At 46.6% G+C, this 13,256-nt stretch overlaps 1 pseudogene; it reads left to right on the top strand.

Moving 5' to 3' along the window:
• Positions 1-10,419: 10,419 nt before the first annotated feature.
• On the top strand, positions 10,420-11,337 carry LOC146719953 (small subunit ribosomal RNA; annotated as a pseudogene; the record flags this gene model as incomplete).
• Between the last annotated feature and the right edge of the window lie 1,919 nt (positions 11,338-13,256).

Here is a 13,256-nt window from a genome sequence, read left to right as displayed (position 1 = left end):
AAAAATAAAATATAAAAAGTATAAGATAATAAAAAGACAAATAAATAAATAAATAAATATATTCGGTTCGCTTATGTCATCCTGCCTTAACAAACCAATAATAAACTACTAATAATAGCTCCCAACAATGTATGTTAAAAATTTTTTACTTCAATTTCTAAACAAACTGTCATATATTGTACTAAAGCTTTCAGTTTAATATCTACTACCTTAGTATTTCATTCCTGGCGAACGAAATTTAATATTTTATTGTTACTATCTACGAGAGTTGGAACACGAGTCACCGGACACCTTGTATATATATATATTGTGACGTGACATTTGTTACTGTCCGTCACAAGGGCCGAAGGCCCGGCCGGGAAGACGGGAAATTCGGGAACCTTTGCTCTCTCGCCAACCTTTGAGAGAGAGAGAGCACCCGAAAAATAATTTTTGCGTTTTCTTTCGCGTCGGAGGATGCGCCCCGCGCATCCGTTCCGCGAATTACTTTATTTTTAATTTTTGTTTAAGCGATTTTTGCGTTTTCGGCGAGCAATTTTGTATAAGGTACGTGTCTCAACCGAAGAAACCGAAAGAAAGAGAGAGTGAGGGGACAGAGAGGACGAAGAGGACAATTTCGGACTGAGCAGACGCCACCACGTCCGGATCACGCCCGGTAAATATTATTCACACATAGATTTTCGGGATTGCTCCTCCCGTTAAGAACCGGGATACCGCCATAAAATGTTCCTTCTTTCGCAGAGATTCCGGCAAGAGACGGAGATGGCCACTCTCTCGCGAGAGGCGAGAGAGCTCCAGAAACGAAAGGCGCGGGAGATACCCTGCCTCAAGCCTCAGCCTATCCGGATATACGAAATTTCACCATCGATCAAACAATCGATCTGGCGGATTTTTGGAGGAACAGCAAAGAGGCGCGCTCGTAGGAGTCTCCCCGTCGAAAAATAAAGAGGAACAGCGGAACCGAGGCGGAAGCACAGAGGAACGGCGAGAGAAAGTTTCATCCAGCAAATTCGCAGGGCCCCGCGGGGCTCCCGGCGGCCCTGCCAGGATAAGGAGCGCCACGGGTGGAAAATGTCCAATTTATTATCGGCGTGATCCCGGCAGGCCTCTTGCTCGTCACTGTCTGGCGGAGCGTGATCGAGGACAGAGGTTCCTGCGTGCGGATGCCGAAGCATCGAAGGACCCACCGATACCGGTGAGACGAACGGCCCTATAATTTTGTAAAGCCGCTAAATTCTTTTTTTTGTAAGTAACGTATTGGGGAGAGACGCGTGTCACGGCCGCGGCCGGTTATTAGATATTTACCGATGTCATTTCGCGATATTACAAGAGGTTTACTTAAGAGATTCATTCCGCGTGGAGTTTATCCCGGCGCCCGGCCGACCGCGTGTTCTCTCCCGCGCGCTTATTAAGAGAGGCTCTCTCTCCCGCGGATACGCCGACAGTCGCCGCGATTTCGTTACATTAATGTAGAATAAAAGTTTCGTCTAGTAATGATGGTGTCGTTTCTCGTCTATTAGAGTTTAAAGCTTTTCGTATACTGCCTAGTCAATAGTCACGTATGAGAAATGTAGCGTATTCTTTCTCGCGCATAGCATTATTAGAGTATTCTTCCGATTCTTTGTAACATTGTGCGAGGGACGACCGGCGTAATCGATCTCAAGGAAAATCGCGCGGGACCTACTACAGTTTACGGAAATTTTGTATTGCCTAAAATCATTAGAAATAATTACGTCGCACGGACCTTATTAAGTCTCGTGCGTTACTAATTATTCGACACGTAGGCGTGCGAATTTACTTCCGAGTCCCGCGTGTCGCCCGATATCCCCGCGTCGGGTCGTCTCAAAGGCGCGGAATAATAACAACGCGCCGCGTCTCGGCCGTGAATACGCCGTATTGTATCGTCCGAATCAAATTACGGCTTCGCTTTATCAGGAAACGCGGTAGTGTTTCCGGCCATGTTCAAACCCTAAAAGACCTTAAAAAAGACACTACAAGTCTCTTATCCTGCACCATCAAAGTCCATCTTTTGGGGGTGTAGAACTACTAAAATATAAAAAATTTTGAATTGCACGTAATATAACCTGAAAGGCGGCATCGCCACGAGTAATTTGAGACAAGAAGGAATAAAATCGGTCAAGCCGTTCTGGAAATGCAAGCGGTCAAAAAATGACGTTTTTCATGAAAAATGAAGTAACGTCGTCTTCTTCTTCTTCTTCTTCTCTGTCCGCGTCCGCTGACGTCATCAGGATTATCAGGAGACGCGGTAGTGTCTCCGGCCATGTTCAAACCCTAAAAGACCTTAAAAGACACTACAAGTCTCCTTATCCTGCACCATCAAAGTCCATTTTTTGGGGGTGTAAAATTACTAAAATATAAAAAATTTTGAATTGCACGTAATATAACCTGAAAGGCGGCATTTGCACGAGTAATTTGAGCCAAGAAAAAGNAAAATCGGTCAAGCCGTTCTGGAGATACAAGCGGTCAAAAAGTGACGTTTTTCATGAAAAATGAAGTAACGTCGTCTTCTTCTTCTTCTTCTTCTTCTTCTTCTTCTTCTTCTGTCCGCGTATAAATCTCTTCTCACCTTTCACTCACACCTCTCTCAACTTCCACCCACCCCTTTCCCTCCCACATCCCGCCCCCACCCCCACCCCACCACACCACCACCACCGCTTCCACCCCCACTCCCACCCCTCTTTCGCCTCTTTCACCCTCTTTCGTCCTCTCTCACCCTCTTTCGTCCTCTCTCACCCTCTTTCGCCCTCTCTCACCCTCTTTCGTCCTCTTTCACTCTCTTTCATTCTCTCTCACCCTCTTTCACCCTCTTTCATTCCCTCTCACCCCCTTTCGTCCTCTTTCACCCTCTTTCGTCCTCTTTCACCCTCTTTCGTCTTACCTCACCCTCTTTTGTCCTCTCTCACCCTCTTTCACCCTCTTTCGTCCACTCTCACCTCTTTCACCCTCGTACGTCCTTTCTCACCCTCTTTCGTTCTCTTTCACCCTATCTCCAAAAAATCATAAAAATGAAAAGGTCAAGCCATGTTCAAAAGAAGATCCTCAAAAATTTAAACCTAGTCTGTACAATGAAAAATAATTACTCGTAATTCTAGAGTTCCAATTTGTTAATATCGAATAATGTATTTGTTTCAAGTAATGGCAGTAGAGTCAAATACATACCTACGTATATGCAGTTTTTGCTGTTAATTGTACTTGAACGAAAAAAATAATTAAATGATTTAAATATAGCACATTTTAAATCAAGAAACTTATATAATCGAACTCTGTTTAGGAAAAGGTAGAACATTTCATTTGCCTCTGCCTTTACAAGAAACATTGGATAAGGTATGTCCTCCGGAAGATCCTATAAATTTGAATCACGAGTTGCACATTCTCGTTCGAGGTATACCCAAGAAATCTAAAGTGGTTTGGGAAAATTTGGTAGATATTAATAAAATGTATAAGGCTTTACAATGGTTGAAAGAAAATAATCCTCATTACTCAAAAATTCGTCTTCCAGCGTCATCTGATGATCTATTAAAGGATAAGTTGCAGGAAACAGAATATAGGATTGTCGATGAGGAAAGCGACAATGACGAAATAAATGAGGTGGTTGAGGAATTACCAGCATTGAATTTGTACAATGTACAGCAAAACAAAAATAATAATGATCAAACCGTTTTAAAATGTACGGCTTTTCTCACACAAATCACTGAACATTCGGATATTAACGATAAGTAATACAATATACCCAATACACGCGAAAAGAATCGATAACGAATCTGCATTGAAGCTTTATCAAATGGTGAAAATTGAAGATTTTCCAATGGATAATCGTTATAAATATCTGGATGTCATGTGTTTCCCTGATTTATATCCTGATGGTGTCAATGGACAACGAGAAGATAGAAACTTTGCATTGCCGGAATATTTATTTATTAGAACACGATTGATGTCGAAACATAGTAGATTCAGGTTGAATCTGCAGTATCTGTTCTTCCTTCTCAATGATGCTAACTACCGACAGTTGAAAAGTGGTATCTATTATACAATGATGGTTACTAACCCACGAGAGAGATACACTGCTGGTAGATACTTGAACGAATTGAAAGGTTGCCAATTAGAATCGAATTTAATGAGTATTTTCGCAAAATTGAGAAATACGGATCAATTTTGGCGACAACCGTCCAATAATGTAAAATGCATGACTTTGCATTACGGTCCAGCGACGTGGTTTTTGACTTTGAGTCCTAGTGAATGGAAATGGTCCGATTTGGGTGAATATTTACGAGATATGAATCCCGATAAAGAGAAGTTAGGCATCAGCGAACTAATCGCATACGATCCTGTAAGTACTTCTAGATTCATGTGCATAAAATTCAAAGCCATGATTGATTTTATTTGTTCGTCCGATAATCCAATAGGAAAGGTTATTCATTACTTCTGGCGACTGGAATATCAACGTAGAAGTATCCAGCACATGCATTGTATGATTTGGATAAAAGATGCTCCAGTATTAGGAAAATCGCCGGATGAAGAAGTTGCTACGTTTATTCAAAAATACGTAACGTGTGAAATTCCAGATGAAAATGTTTCGCCAACGTTGTACGATACGGTAATAAGTGATCAGAATCATAAACATAACTCGTATTGCATGCGTACGAAAAAAACGGAAACTAATATATACAGAAAGTGTCGGTTCGATTTTCCTCGGCCAGTTACTGAGAATTTCGTTTTAAGAGACGTTATCACTTCGATAGTCGGTAGAAAAAATTTACGCAGTAAGAGCAGATTGTACGATCTTCCTCGCAAGGAGTCGGAAAGGTTTATAAATGATTATAATCCGTCTATCAAATTAGCCTGGAAGGGAAATATGGACATACAATTTATTGGAAAAAAATCAGTTTTTAAACTCATATTTAACAAAATACACGACAAAGTCGGAAAAATGCAATACAGACTTTGAAGTGATAGATTCGAATAAGTTCTTGGCATCGAAACTGTGGAATTTTGCAATGCGTTCATTAAATAACAGAGAATGCGGTGCTTTAGAAACTGCGGATACACTATTAGGGAATCCCTTGTACGGTACGGATAATGATAGCATGGTCAAATGGATCGATGTTAATAAGGTGAGAAATAGAAAAGTTAAAACATTTAATGAAATTTAAGCTCTTGATGAAAATTCTACGAATATTTACTGTTCGTCACTCATCGATGATTACTATCCAAATAGACCTCAGTAATTAGAATCATTGAATTTGTACGATTTTGCCAGATTCTGGGAAATTACAAAACAGATGTCAAATAATGACGAAGTCAAGTGTTACAAACTAGCATCGGGTTTATTTTTATAAAAACGAAAAAGGGTTATTTAATTAACCATTATCGATTTAATATAAAAACTGAGCCCGAAAAATACTTTTATTCGCTGTTTCTTCTGTTCAAACCATGGAGAGATTTGAGTGAACTCAAAGGTACATTCGAGACTTACACGGATGCCTTTAAGAATTCAGAGTCTGTTTTAACGAAGGCAATGAAATATCACGAAAGGCTCGAAGAAATACAGAAAGCTTTTGAGAACGTTGCTGAATTAATCGAGAAGCGCGAAAATGATCTGAAAACAGCAGACAGAGACAAATCCGATGACAATGAACTGGATTGTAATCCGATAGAAGCTGACGACGCGATGAAAGATCTGGAAGATTTTGGTAAGATTGACGACCCGATTGATTTATCGCAAATGATGTCGCAATTGAACAAAGACCAGAAAAGAGTCGCAGGTTAACGTATACAGTTTTACCCTACTGATGACTAGTCATTGCGAATAGTAATCCTGCTCAGTACGAGAGGAACCGCAGGTTCGGACATTTGGTTCACGCACTCGGTCGAGCGGCCGGTGGTGCGAAGCTACCATCCGTGGGATTATGCCTGAACGCCTCTAAGGCCGTATCCTCTCTAGTCGAAGGTGGCAATGATATCTCTAGGAGTCTCGTGAGTCGAAAGGCTCAAAACAATGTGACACTACTAGGCGGCCGGTCCTCGGGCCGGTCGTCGCACGAGCCCGGTTTGCCGTACGGCGCCATCGCCCGTCGTCGGGATCTCACCGCTACGACGGCACGGCGTCTAACGGTCGATCATGGGTTTCGCAAGTTCGATGTCGAGACTCGGAATCGTCTGTAGACGACTTAGGTACCTGGCGGGGTGTTGTACTCGGTAGAGCAGTTACCACGCTGCGATCTGTTGAGACTCAGCCCTCGGCTTGGGGATTCGTCTTGTCGGTTAGACGAGACCCCACACGTTCGACGGCGAAAGCAACACGCCGCGAACGGACTTGGATGAATTTCTCGCTCGCCGGCGAAAGCAACACGCCGCGAACGGACTTGGAAAAATTTCTCGCTCGCCGGCGAAAGCAACACGCCGCGAACGGACTTGGATGAATTTCTCGCTCGCCGGCGAAAGCAACACGCCGCGAACGGACTTGGAAAAATTTCTCGCTCGCCGGCGAAAGCAACACGCCGCGAACGGACTTGGATGAATTTCTCGCTCGCCGGCGAAAGCAACACGCCGCGAACGGACTTAGAAAAATTTCTCGCTCGCCCGGCGAAAGCAACACTCCGCGAACGGACTTGGAAGAATTTCTCGCTCGCCCGGCGAAAGCAACACGCCGCGAGCGAACTTGGAAGAATTTCTCGCTCGCCCGGCAAAAGCAACACGCCGCGAGCGAACTTGGAAAAAGCGGCTTGTGCGGCCGGAGGTGTCGCCCGCCAACGAAAGCAACACGCCGCGATCGGACTTGGGGTACGGGCGGCGCGTGCCGCCGGAGGTGTCGCCCGCCAACGAAAGCAACACGCCGCGAACGGACTTGGAAGAATTTGTCGCTCGCCCGGCGAAAGCAACACGCCGCGAACGGACTTGGATGAATTTCTCGCTCGCCCGGCGAAAGCAACACGCCGCGAACGGACTTGGAAGAATTTCTCGCTCGCCCGGCGAAAGCAACACGCCGCGAGCGAACATGGAAGAATTTGTCGCTCGCCCGGCGAAAGCAACACGCCGCGAACGGACTTGGATGAATTTCTCGCTCGCCCGGCGAAAGCAACACGCCGCGAACGGACTTGGAAGAATTTGTCGCTCGCCCGGCGAAAGCAACACGCCGCGAGCGAACTTGGAAAAAGCGGCTTGTGCGGCCGGAGGTGTCGCCCGCCTACGAAAGCAACACGCCGCGATCGGACTTGGGGTACGGGCGGCGCGTGCCGCCGGAGGTGTCGCCCGCCAACGAAAGCAACACGCCGCGATCGGACTTGGGTTACGGGCGGCGCGTGCCGCCGGAAGTGTCGCTCGCCAACGAAAGCAACACGCCGCGATCGGACTTGGAAGAATTTCTCGCTCGCCCGGCGAAAGCAACACGCCGCGAACGGACTTGGAAGAATTTCTCGCTCGCCGGCGAATGCAACACGCCGCGAACGGACTTGGATGAATTTCTCGCTCGCCCGGCGATAGCAACACGCCGCGAACGGACTTGGAAGAATTTCTCGCTCGCCCGGCGAAAGCAACACGCCGCGAGCGAACTTGGAAGAATTTGTCGCTCGCCCGGCGAAAGCAACACGCCGCGAGCGAACTTGGAAAAAGCGGCTTGTGCGGCCGGAGGTGTCGCCCGCCAACGAAAGCAACACGCCGCGATCGGACTTTGGGTTACGGGCGGCGCGTGCCGCCGGAGGATGTCGCCCGCCAACGAATGCAACACGCCGCGATCGGACTTGGGTTACGAGCGGCGCGTGCCGCCGGAGGTGTCGCCCGCCAACGAAAGCAACACGCCGCGATCGTACTTGGGTTACGGGCGGCGCGTGCCGCCGGAGGTGTCGCCCGCTAATCAAGGCAACACAGCCGCTATCGGGCCTGGAAAAATTTCTCGCTCGCCGGCGAGAGCAACGCGCCGCGAGCGAACTTGCGCCTGTTCCCGAGTTCTCGCTTGTACCGCTAACGAGCGAGCTAAATGAGATTAATTAAATGAGGACGCATCGGAAAGTTTATTCGTGCAAACACTCCGGCTTCGCTTATCGGCATCCTGCCTGCATTCGTCCACGTATCGGTCGTAGAATCTCGAAGATTGTGCATCCGACGAGTGGTAGCCGGGAATTAGCAGATATCGTAATAATCGTGTCGCGCGGTCGTGCGGAGCGTCGAAAAGTACGAAACCTTTGTCCGAAACGTATTTCCGTATCGTAGCATTATCTCCTCGTAGCGGCGCTACTCGCCGTCAAGTGCCCCGGAGGTACCGCCGGCGGGCGACGGACTTGGTGAAATCATTCGGTCGTCCGGAGGTGTCGCCCGTCCCGGAGGTGCCGTCCGTCCCCTAAGTTGACGCCGGCCGTTATGTGGTGCCGCACGTATAATCACGCCCGTAACGAGCCGTCTCGGTTGCCGCGCGCGTGATTTCGCATCGGGCGAGTGTTCCGTACCGTAATCGCGGTCACCGCAGCTTGCGTGTTGCGTATCATCCGTAATAATTCGAAATATATGTCTCCGACACGTGGGTTTGAGAGACACGTTTCGAGTTAGTAATCGGACAGCGCCCTCATGTCGAGCGAGCGCCGAATAGTAAGTAACTTTCGTCCGAAACGTTTTTACGTAGCTCTCCTCGTTGCGGCGCCGTAAATCGTCGTTAAGTGTTCCGGAGGTACCGCCGGCGGTCGTCTGACTTCGAGAGATCATTCGGTCGTCCGGAGGTGCCGCCCGTCCCGGAGGTGTCGCCGGTCGGCCGTGGTTCCCGGAGGTGTCGCCCGGCCCGGAGGTGTCGCCCGGTCCGGAGGTGTCGCCGGTCGGCCGTGGTTCCCGGAGGTGTCGCCCGGCCCGGAGGTGCCGCCCGGCCCGGAGGTGCCGCCGGTCGGCCGTGGTTCCCGGAGGTGTCGCCCGGCCCGGAGGTGTCGCCGGTCGGCCGTGGTTCCCGGAGGTGTCGCCCGGCCCGGAGGTGCCGCCCGACCCGGAGGTGCCGCCCGGCCCGGAGGTGCCGCCCGGCCCGGAGGTACCGTCGGTGCTTATACCTTATTGTCCCGGCATTTCGTTTGTTTCCTTCTTAATTAATGCTAATTATCGTTGTTTGACATTCGCCATACGGCTATCGTGATAATATTTTATCGTACAATAGGACTTTTCGATCGTTCGCTCTCCGCGACAATGTCTCGATTGAACGCGCCTTTCGGCGCTCGCGCTCGCATACGGCCGTGCGTAGGACCGTGCGTCGCCGACCGCCTGGCCGGCCGGTTGGGTACTATAAGAGATACGTCGCGCTCGGCGCGTCGAACGAGTCGAGCGAGTCCGGACGAGTCGTAAACGTACTTTCTCAAGTCTCTCGCCACTCCGGCGTGTTTCGACCGCTCTCCGTACCGTCGCCGACCGCTTGGCCGGTCGGTTGGGTACTATAAGAGGTAGGAGAGATTAATATTGTACGTGTGGCGCTCTCGACGTTGACAAACGAAGAATCGCCCGAACGGGTCGAGAACGGAGTTTGTCGAGTCGCGACTCTGACACGGAGAGAACATTTATATAAAATGTTTGATTTGGAAACCACGAATATATAAAATAATATACGATCGTCGCAGAACGCGCCGCCGCCAAGTCTTCTCATGCTTGGAGGTTGCGTGTCTCGCGAGAACGTACGTTCGACTCTCGCGTCGTCTCGTATTCCTCTTCGCCGGGGATTACGGTGCGGCTCTTCTCGTTCGTCGCCGAACGCGCGCAAAATTAACGCACACTTATTTATTACGAGCACAGCATTGCCACGAGTCGGTGTCGCAAGACCGAATGGCTCTTATGTGGCGCGCACGCCTCTAGTGTGTTGGCCGCGCGGTTCCCTCTCGTTTCGTACGCAGCAGCGGAATCGTCGCGCTTACCGAGCATCTACTCCACGGATACGAGTTTGCGGGAAGAGTTGCTTCTTCCCGCTCGCTTTGTACGCCGTAGCGAAATCTTATTGCTGGTCGTGTGCGGTTAAACGCGTACGAACCAGACAGAACAGTCCTCGACGTCTAAGCATCGCCATCGTCGATCTAGCGTCAGGGTGAATCGCGCGGTCTCTCGAGACCGCGCATCATAACATTTGGGAGAATAAGAACACGAGTATTTTGATCTTGTGGATTTTTGAACGGAGAGGAGGAGGAAGAAGAGGAGAGGCGGCGGCGTCGGGGGTTTACTCTCGCCTCCGTCGTTCTCTCGTACGCTTTACATAATAGCGTTAAACACAGCAGAGTGTCGCCGACCGGCTGAGCAAGACCGGCGGCAAATAAAATGGCACATACGAGCGTGTCGCGCGCGCGTCGGTGTTTCGGCATCGAACGCGCGCGCGCGCGAAAAAGAGCTAGCGACGAGTCTTCGGGCTCGCTCGCGAGTTACTCCCTTGCGAGTAACCGAACACGAAGCTCCCTGGTTGATCCTGCCAGTAGTCATATGCTTGTCTCAAAGATTAAGCCATGCATGTCTCAGTGCATGCCGAATTAAGGTGAAACCGCGAATGGCTCATTAAATCAGTTATGGTTCATTAGATTGTACCCACATTTACTTGGATAACTGTGGTAATTCTAGAGCTAATACATGCAAAACAGAGTCCCAACCAGTGATGGAAGGGACGCTTTTATTAGATCAAAACCAATCGGTGGCGGGCGGCTTGCCGTTCGTCCACCGTTTATTTTGGTGACTCTGAATAACTTTGTGCTGATCGCACGGTCCTAGCACCGGCGACGCATCTTTCAAATGTCTGCCTTATCAACTGTCGATGGTAGGTTCTGCGCCTACCATGGTTGTAACGGGTAACGGGGAATCAGGGTTCGATTCCGGAGAGGGAGCCTGAGAAACGGCTACCACATCCAAGGTAGGCAGCAGGCGCGCAAATTACCCACTCCCGGCACGGGGAGGTAGTGACGAAAAATAACGATACGGGACTCATCCGAGGCCCCGTAATCGGAATGAGTACACTTTAAATCCTTTAACGAGGATCCATTGGAGGGCAAGTCTGGTGCCAGCAGCCGCGGTAATTCCAGCTCCAATAGCGTATATTAAAGTTGTTGCGGTTAAAAAGCTCGTAGTTGAATCTCTGTCGCACACCGTCGGTTCACCGCTTGCAGTGTTTAACTGGCGTGATGTGGGACGTCCTACCGGTGGGCTTAGCATTTGAAATGCTTTTTTCACATTCATGACTTCAAAATTGTTTGGGTAAAAGTGCGCGTAGGTAATGTGATACAATAAATTTGAATATTTAATTTTCTGTAAATTTGCCATGTTGCAAATAAGTTATGAAAAGACATAATAATTTCGCCATTAACATAAATATACTTATGAGATCTTAACTGACTAATCAACTGCTTGATAAGATGAGATCAATCAAAAAAAGCAAAATAAGTTTCATTGTTTAATGAAAAAGACGGTTTATGTGGAGAAATTTGCCAAATATTAAAAGCTTTTCTATTTGCTTCACCTTGGTCACATGTAATTATCTGTACATTTGCCCCTACATCTTTTAATTTCTTTAAACATATCTCAGTGAGTTCAATAATCTCCTTATGTGTTAAACTTTTTCCAGACAAAAAGTATGTTACTATTTGCCGCCAAGGATTTTCCGCATTAATGCTATCAAGGCAAAATAGTAGAATATGTCCCGCTGGTTCATCGTGTCGTCCTAGGGATCCGAGATCTATTAATCCCTCGATGATATCATATTTTCGGCTGTATTCTTCAAATTGTTTTATTGACATCTCATCGAATTTTTAACAGCCAACTTTTTGAGGTGGTAGTTTGGACAAATTTTCTTGAATTTTATTAGGAGACGCGGTAGTGTCTCCGGCCATGTTCAAACCCTAAAAGACCTTAAAAGACACTACAAGTCTCCTTATCCTGCACCATCAAAGTCCATTTTTTGGGGGTGTAGAACTACTAAAATATAAAAAATTTTGAATTGCACGTAATATAACCTGAAAGGCGGCATCGCCACGAGTAATTTGAGCCAAGAAAAAATAAAATCGGTCAAGCCGTTCTGGAGATACAAGCGGTCAAAAAGTGACGTTTTTCATGAAAAATGAAGTAACGTCGTCTTCTTCTCTGTCCGCTGACGTCATCAGGATTATATATATCCTAAAAAAATCATAAAAATGAAAAGGTCAGGCCATGTTCAAAAGAAGGTACTCAAAAATTTAAACGATCTAATAATAAATTATCACGAAAAGTAACTGATATGTTATTCAAGGTGCCAGTTCAAAGTGAACATACGTAAAGTGTATATTATCTAAATTTAGTAATAATATATTACCATGAAAAGTAACTGTGATATTTTATTCAAGGTGCAAGTTCACATTGAATATACATACATATAAGTAAAACTGATTACAATTTGATTCTAGAAAATAAGTGCGATATGTTATTCTTAGTGCACAAAATATAATAGTCGTTTATAGAGATTTGATTTGAAATTCATACTAGCCCGTACAATGAAAAATAATTGCTCGTAATTCCAGAGTACCAATTTGTTAATGACTCAGAAAAATAACATGGCGGCCTGCTCTCAAAAATATATTATACAGCGCCATTATTTAATCTGTTCTAAGAACAATATGTATGCCCCTTGTGCTCCTTTGGGCCATTTTTTCTTGAACACTTCCATATCATTAGAGTAATACCATTCCGATTTTGTGTCAGCTCTCAACATACACGTGTAGTGACCACGATTCATTTCTTCATCTTTGTGAAATATAGCGCTTATTACCTTGTACTTTTTTTCATTAATCGTGAAATTACTCGTCGGCACGGCGGTAATCCGATTGTTGATAATTTTTTTAGAAGCACCGTTTACAAAAGTATATAAATTGAGCTGTATTACTACGACGGATAAAGTTGATTCAATTACGGTTTTCTTTTTCTACACGGTGCCCTTACATTCGTTACAATTGCCGTTTATCGTTTCCCATTTAGAAAATTCTACATTAATCAAACTTTGTAGAGTGACACCTTTTTTCCTTTTTAATGTCGAATGTATAGGTAATATTAACAAACTACTGCTTTCCAGCTTAGTTACATTGTAATTACATTTGACATTCGAGCAACATGTTACGTGCTTTAATTCGAGTTTTAATACATCATTGATGTCGGAATACGCCGACATTAGAGCCGTAAAAAATTCCGAAACATCTTGTTGTGTTCGTTCTTCGAAGCGTTTTCCGACAGATCTTCTAACCGCTTGAATGTTGCAATATTTACGTTCACCATACGCGCAG

The sequence above is a fragment of the Nylanderia fulva genome, unplaced genomic scaffold (assembly GCF_048542155.1).
Source record: "Nylanderia fulva isolate GAGA-0341 unplaced genomic scaffold, ASM4854215v1 Scaffold807, whole genome shotgun sequence".
Classification (NCBI taxonomy): domain Eukaryota; kingdom Metazoa; phylum Arthropoda; class Insecta; order Hymenoptera; family Formicidae; genus Nylanderia; species Nylanderia fulva.
This window is presented reverse-complemented; position numbering and strand designations above follow the sequence as displayed.